Consider the following 6,485-nt stretch of genomic DNA (forward strand, 5'->3'; position numbering starts at 1 on the left):
GGCACAGGCCATGTAATGGTCTTACTCACTTCAAAAAAAGCTGACTCTTTTTAAGGATGAACAAAAATACACATAAAGTTTCTTTCTTTCTTTCTTAAGGAAATAGCTTAGAGTTTTGAAACTTATTAACCACGTTGGCTCATGGCCAAGTATGGCGCATGAGTTAGGGGTGTACTGGTTTAGAGTATACTTCATGGACCTTATCTTCCCCTGGCTTTTGCTGAGCTCAGGATTTTGCTTAGGGTCAGTAGGAAAAATGAGGTTTCAGGGAATTAGTAAAAATCCTGCTCACTTGAAAACTGGGCTTTGCTTTGTGACTCTATTTTTCTTGTTCATTTGATTACATTTATACCATCTAGGCTTCACCGTGACCAGTTAGCACCAGCTGTATGGAAATGTAGTGGCTGCTCAGTAGTGTTTGCAATGTCTCTACTTTTATGTAACTTCAGGAAGCGTATAGCAGGAGACTCAAATTGTAGTTTCACTCTGCTTTCTGTTAGCTGCGTGACCCCACATAGGCCATTTAGCCTCTGAATGGCAATTTCTTCCTCTCTAACAAGAGAACCCTTCCTACCTCACAAGAATATTTTGAGAATCTAATGAGCCAATGCAAGTCAAAGTTTTCTAGAATGTGTAAAGCCCATTGGAATTTAAGAGATTATTATCACTGTGGTGTGAACCATTTATCATATCCCTTACAAAGTGACAGCTCCACAGGAGAGCAGCTTTGCTACAGGGGGGAGTAGAGAGATGATGGTGGAACAGGTAAAGTAGGGCTGGGGGAATCAGGACGATGAGGTGGGACACGTTGTTAAAGGAAATGAAAAGTGACTGGAATTCAAGATCTCCTAGCATTCAGGACTAGGATAGGCAATGTTTACACATTGGCTTAGTACCAAAAACTTTTATTTTTTTAAATGTTTATTTATTTTGAGAGAGAGAGTATGCAAGAACATGCAGGAAGAGGGGCGTGGTGGGGGGAGAGAGAGGTAGAGGTAGAGAGAGAATACCAAGCAGGTTCCACAATCAGCACAGAGCCTGATACGGAACTTGATCCCATGACCCTGGGATCAGGACCTGAGTCTAAAGCAAGAGTCGGATGCTCAACTGACTGAGCTGCCCACGTGTCCCGATAAGACAACCTTTTATATAATTTTTTCTGTTTGTCTACCTGGACCTTTTTAGAAGTAAAGAAAACCAAATAATCTGGCTCCCTATGCTTCATGTCTTTGTCCCACTTGATTTTTTCTGCTCCAGGCACGCTGACCTTATTTTTCTGGAACACAACAAGCTTATCCCCAGCCTTTTGGACTGAACTTGGTGTTCTCTCTGGAACATCCTTCCCTCAATGTCCTCATGTACCATATTCTACTACTTTCCTGTCTTCAGTCAAAAGTCACCCCTTGAGGGAGGCCTTTAAATTATCTTCTGACATTTCATATGCTACCCTTCTTCCCTGATTTGTGTTCTGTCATTTGCACTTGTGAGTGTCTAGCATTCAATATGTTATTGAGCTTGTATGTCTTCTCTTACCTCTACAGAATGTAAACTTAACAAGGGCAGAATTTGTCTGATTACTTACCACTATGTTTTCATATTTTATTTATTTTTTGTTTATTTATTTAGGGAATAGTGGAGGGAGGGGCAGAGAGAAAGAGACAGAGGATCCAAAGTGGGCTCTATCCTGACAGCAGAGAGCCTGATACAGGGCTCGAACTCACCAACCATGAGATCAAGACCTGAGCTAAAGTTGGATTCTTAACCGACTGAGCCACCCAGGTGCCTCTTATTTTATTTTAGAGTTTATTTATTTGTGTGTGTGTGTGAGAGAGAGAGAGAGAGTGAGCGAGCATGCAGGCATGAGCAGAAGAGGGGAAGAAAGTGGGAAAGAGAGAATCCCAAGCAGGCCCCACACTAGTAGCACAGAACTGGACATGGGGCTCAGATTCACAGATCATGAGCTGAGCTGAAACCAAGAATTGGATGCTTAAATGAGTAAGCCACTGAGGTGCCTCCCCATTGTGTTTTTAGTGACTGGAATGGTATTTGACTTACAGTAGGTGCTTAATAAATATTTACTTATTGAATGAGTGGATGGAAAACAGAATGGTGTGGCTTCTTTAAAGTTAGTTTTTGATTTCTGGAAGTAGCCACCAGTGATCTAATTTATCTCAACACCAAATATTTGCATAACTACAAATGCTAACTAATATGACTTTTGATTAGCTTCTCTCCCACAAGTAACTTGGCTCTTGAATTTTGGTCTAATTCTGTTTACAGATGTAGAAAACTAACTAAGCTGCTGTAAGCCCTCCAGATATTCTAGGAAGGAGGGCTTACCACACCAGCCAATGTTCCATCAGGTCACAGTGAATAGAGGTCTTCCTGGGTCATTACCTGAGGAAGTACTACCTTTGCTGTGGTGTTTGGGAGCCTGGGCTGGGAGCAGCCTATGTTCTACTTGGAAATACATGGAGAAGAGAATTTTGTTGGGATACATGGAGAAAGGATTTCTACAAGGATGTGTCCTATAAAGGGTTCCCATCACTTTATAGACATGGGATGAAGTATCATTTTATTACTATTTTTCAAGTTTTCTTCTCTTCTTCCTTTCTTCCTTTCCTCCCCTTCTTCCCATTCTCTCCTATGTTATGGAACATGTAGGCATTGGGTAGATTATTTATTTACTCACTAATTTATGGATAACAGCCCTGTGATATGGCTTTGTGAATGAAAAAGAATGAAACAACTTAAAACCTTGTCTATCCAAACCTCATCTTCATGTAACTCATTAATACCTGGAAGTTGAATGACCCTGGCTAATGATACATGTGGGAAAAATTGCCTGAAAATTCACTAAAGGCAGAACCAAAATTCTCTCTGTATCTTATGTGGTGAGCATCACTAGAAATAAGATGATTTTTATATTCTTCTCTTTGTAGGTTTGTTTATAAGTAATGTTTCAAGATTCAAGGAATCTTTTGTTAAGTAAAGGAATTGAGAGCACAAAAATAGAGTGCTATTACAATTTTGGGATTTAGTGTATTTTTGAGGCCTATCTAAGAAAAGAGCTCAGGGGCTGTGGATAATGCTATTAGAACAGAATATTAGGAAGACTTAGGTCTTGAAAAGGACTGAGCTTTCCTTACATTTTCTGATGTCTGAAGTAAAGAGGCTTTGAAGACCTTCAGAAATATTTTCTTATTATCCTTTAAACTAGATCCTAGGGCTCCAGATGATGGTATATGGGAAGTCTAGAACATAATGGCATGACCAATGGACCTCTCTGTTGGGATCTAAGGCCGAGCCCATTGAATGTTTTGAGTTGAACCCTTTGCAACAAGTTGAAAGGGTTTAAAGATGGAGATGGGCAAGTACCAGCCTAAAAAGATACAATCTGAACCTGGTTTCCTTCTGAATTTCTCTTTTCTTTAACTTGTCTTGCCTTTCTCTCTCTCTTCTCATGTCTCTCGTTTTCCTGTCCTTGTACTTCTTTTTTTCTTTTATCCCTTCTCTTTGTTCTTTTCAATTTCCATATCTTGCCTTAAATGAACATTTCTTAGGTAATATCTGACTCCAGTGGTTGCTTTAAGATCTAAACAGCTTCTAGAGTTTGTCCCAGGAAGGACAGACTAACATAGGGAGGAGAAGTTGGAATATGGGCTATGGGTGGAGGGGGAAAGGAGTGAGGGATGAGAACATAAAATGGGAGATGTGAAGGTGTGGTATGCTTCTTGACCTTGAACCCCATGGTTTCATCCCATAAGGATTTGGGCTAAATCTGGTTGTAGGATGGGATTGCCAACCCAACATTCCCCCCCTGAATATTCCCCTTCCACCTTCCTAGCTAACAGAGCTGTCTTTCCACTACAGAGGCTAACTGTAGCAGAGTTCATGTTTGCCATCTCTCTTGCTACCAAGGTAGTAATATGAGATAATAGGTAGGAAGAGATATTTTCTGAGGGTCTTTTGGGAGACATTTTCTTCCCTTTTGAAAAGAGACACAGGGAAGTAAAGATCGACATTTTGTTTCTGGATTTGGTTATACCTGTATGTGGTGTGTAGAACTGCTACAGCCTTGCTGCCAATGAGGAATCATGACTGAACACTCCAAGGATGGCAGGACAAAAACATGGAAAGGTCCTGGATCCTTGAGCTCATGGAGCTGCCAGTCCAAGTCTGCAGCATCTTATGTAATTGGCTTTGTGGTTTAAGCCATTCTTAGTTGGGATTTCTGTTACTTGAGCTGAAACCATTTTGATGGGAACAAGTTAGTACAGTCTCATGGCTGGGCTTTATTTTGTGCTGACTTTTAGTTGTTTTTTTTTCAATGTTAAACAAAACATCCTATATATTTGTCTTCCTCCAATGCCCTTGATTATTCAGAAGCTGAAAGTTCATTGTTTGTCTTTATGAGCTTTCCTTATAAATTGCTGATTCCAACACTTGTGGCCATCACCCTAGAATTGAGATACCAGTTTCAGTAATCTTTTTCTGATTTCCTAATGAATAATATATGATGCTGGACAAAACAAGGCAGAGTGTCACTTCTGATAAGATCTGTAGCATCTTGGTGATGCAAGTACAGAAGAGCCTTTCTCTTGTTTTATTCCTCTCTCCATGTACCACTTCCAGAAATGAAGTCTGAAGGGTTCTCCATGTTTTGTTAACCACTGAGCCCTGTCGTACAATAGTCTCATGTGTTACTCCCTCCATCCCCCACCAGTACTGTTCCTGTATGTGGCAAGATAAAAAATGTATTAATCTGTGTATCTAGTTCATCATATCATTCTGCTGGCTAAAAGCTTGTGGATTTTCTCACTCAGTCTCTGTTCTGATCCTTTTGAGGATCATTCTGTATTGTCTGACTGCTTCTTAAGCAGTGAAAGAGAATCTGGAGCAAGGTGGAGGTGAGGAAGGTGATACGAGAGATGGCCAGGATGAGACTGAAGGAGTTCTAGGTAGGTGAAAATCTGAGGAAAGAGTAATGGAAGCAAGGCCCAAGTTGAGGTCAGAGAGTTGGGGAGAAACTTATACAGGGCAGCCAGCCACCTGGTTTGCATGAGGATGGCCAAATGGATTGTTGACAGCCAGTATTCATTCTGAAAGATCAGTACCTAGGCTGTGTCAATATTTTGAGTATCCCTCTGAAGTCATGGGTACTTGAAAAATCTCTGGGAGATACTGGTCCTCTGTGGTGTTAGAGATTTGAAATAAAAATTTTAGAAAAACAAGTTGGATAATACTTGATTTTTTTGTTTTTTTTTTTTCTGTTGTTCGTTTTGTTTTGTTTTCTGTTACCACTCTGGGACTGAAGCACCACTCTGAGTCACAGCCTAGAGGTATGACCTGTATAATCTTTGTCTTTTTTTTTTTTTTATGGGAAAAGAGTGATACACTGGACGCCAACTGTTTTTATTCAAATGCAGGAAGTATTTTTCCCTTAAGAGTTTAGGAGCACTAAATTTAGCTCCCTATAAATATGTTGGCTTTTTTAAGGAAAGTCTCATCTTTTACAGGAAGTGTTGTAGTGATAAAGCGATGGAACAAAAGTCTTATGAGCTTCTCTTGGCGTTTATTTATCTTTAAACATATTCTTGCCTCTTAGAACCACTATCTGTTAAACCAATGTGTCATCAACAGCGATGTTGTAAAATAATTAATACTGTATCCTAGTTTTAATTTAGCTGCCACTTGCTTTTGAGTCCAAATTCAGAAACCTATTCCTTTTGGACATAAACAAGGATGAAGTATGGCTGCAGATGGAGCTGGGACACCCAACAGTGTGACAAACTGGTGTGGGGGCCAGAGAGGAAAATGCTAAATGAAAATGCTTTATTTTCATGTCAGGTTAGACCAGTGTTCTCCAATAGAAACATAACATAAGCCACAAACATGACCTACATAGGTGACTTTAAGTGTTTTAGTAGCTCCATTTAAAAATGTCAAAAGAAATAGATGAAATTAATTTTACACTTTTCTTAATGTGTTCGAAATAGTAGTGTTCCAGTAGGTAGTCAGTATAAAAAATTACTGAGTTACCATACATCCTTTATTTTTTCCTTGGCAGTAACTATTTGAAATCAAGTCTGTTGTGTGCACTTATAGCATGTCTCATACTGGTTAGCCATATTTCCAGTGCTCAGTAGCCACATGTGGCTAGTGGCTACTGTACTGAAGAGCCTAGGTCTAGACTACTTATTTTTATTTATTTCACGTTTATTTAGAGAGACTGAGTGGGGGAGGGTCAGAGAGAGAGAGATTGGAAGAGAGAGAAACCCAAGCAGGCTCTGTGCTGTCAGTGCAGAGCCTGACCCAGGCCTCCCTCTGACAAACAGTGAGATCATGACCTAAGCTGAAATCAACAGTTGGACACTGAACTCACTGAGCCAGCCAGACACCCTGGTCTACACTATTTTTAAAGATAACCATTCTAGTGTTCACTTGATGCTCACAACAGATCAAGATGATGCCAGGGCACATAG

At 40.1% G+C, this 6,485-nt stretch overlaps 1 protein-coding gene across 2 annotated transcripts in view; it reads right to left on the reverse strand.

Annotated features, from left to right (window-relative positions):
• Positions 1–4,310: 4,310 nt before the first annotated feature.
• Positions 4,311–6,485, reverse strand: part of FSHR (follicle stimulating hormone receptor) — a 171,927-nt gene continuing 169,752 nt past the window's right edge. For both annotated transcript variants that reach the window (XM_027072494.2, XM_015074692.3), the window contains one exon: positions 4,311–6,485. This exon is cut by the window's right edge and continues 2,779 nt beyond it. The gene's annotated coding sequence lies outside the window, so the exon portion shown is untranslated.

Source organism: Acinonyx jubatus, chromosome A3, assembly GCF_027475565.1.
Source record: "Acinonyx jubatus isolate Ajub_Pintada_27869175 chromosome A3, VMU_Ajub_asm_v1.0, whole genome shotgun sequence".
Taxonomy (NCBI): domain Eukaryota; kingdom Metazoa; phylum Chordata; class Mammalia; order Carnivora; family Felidae; genus Acinonyx; species Acinonyx jubatus.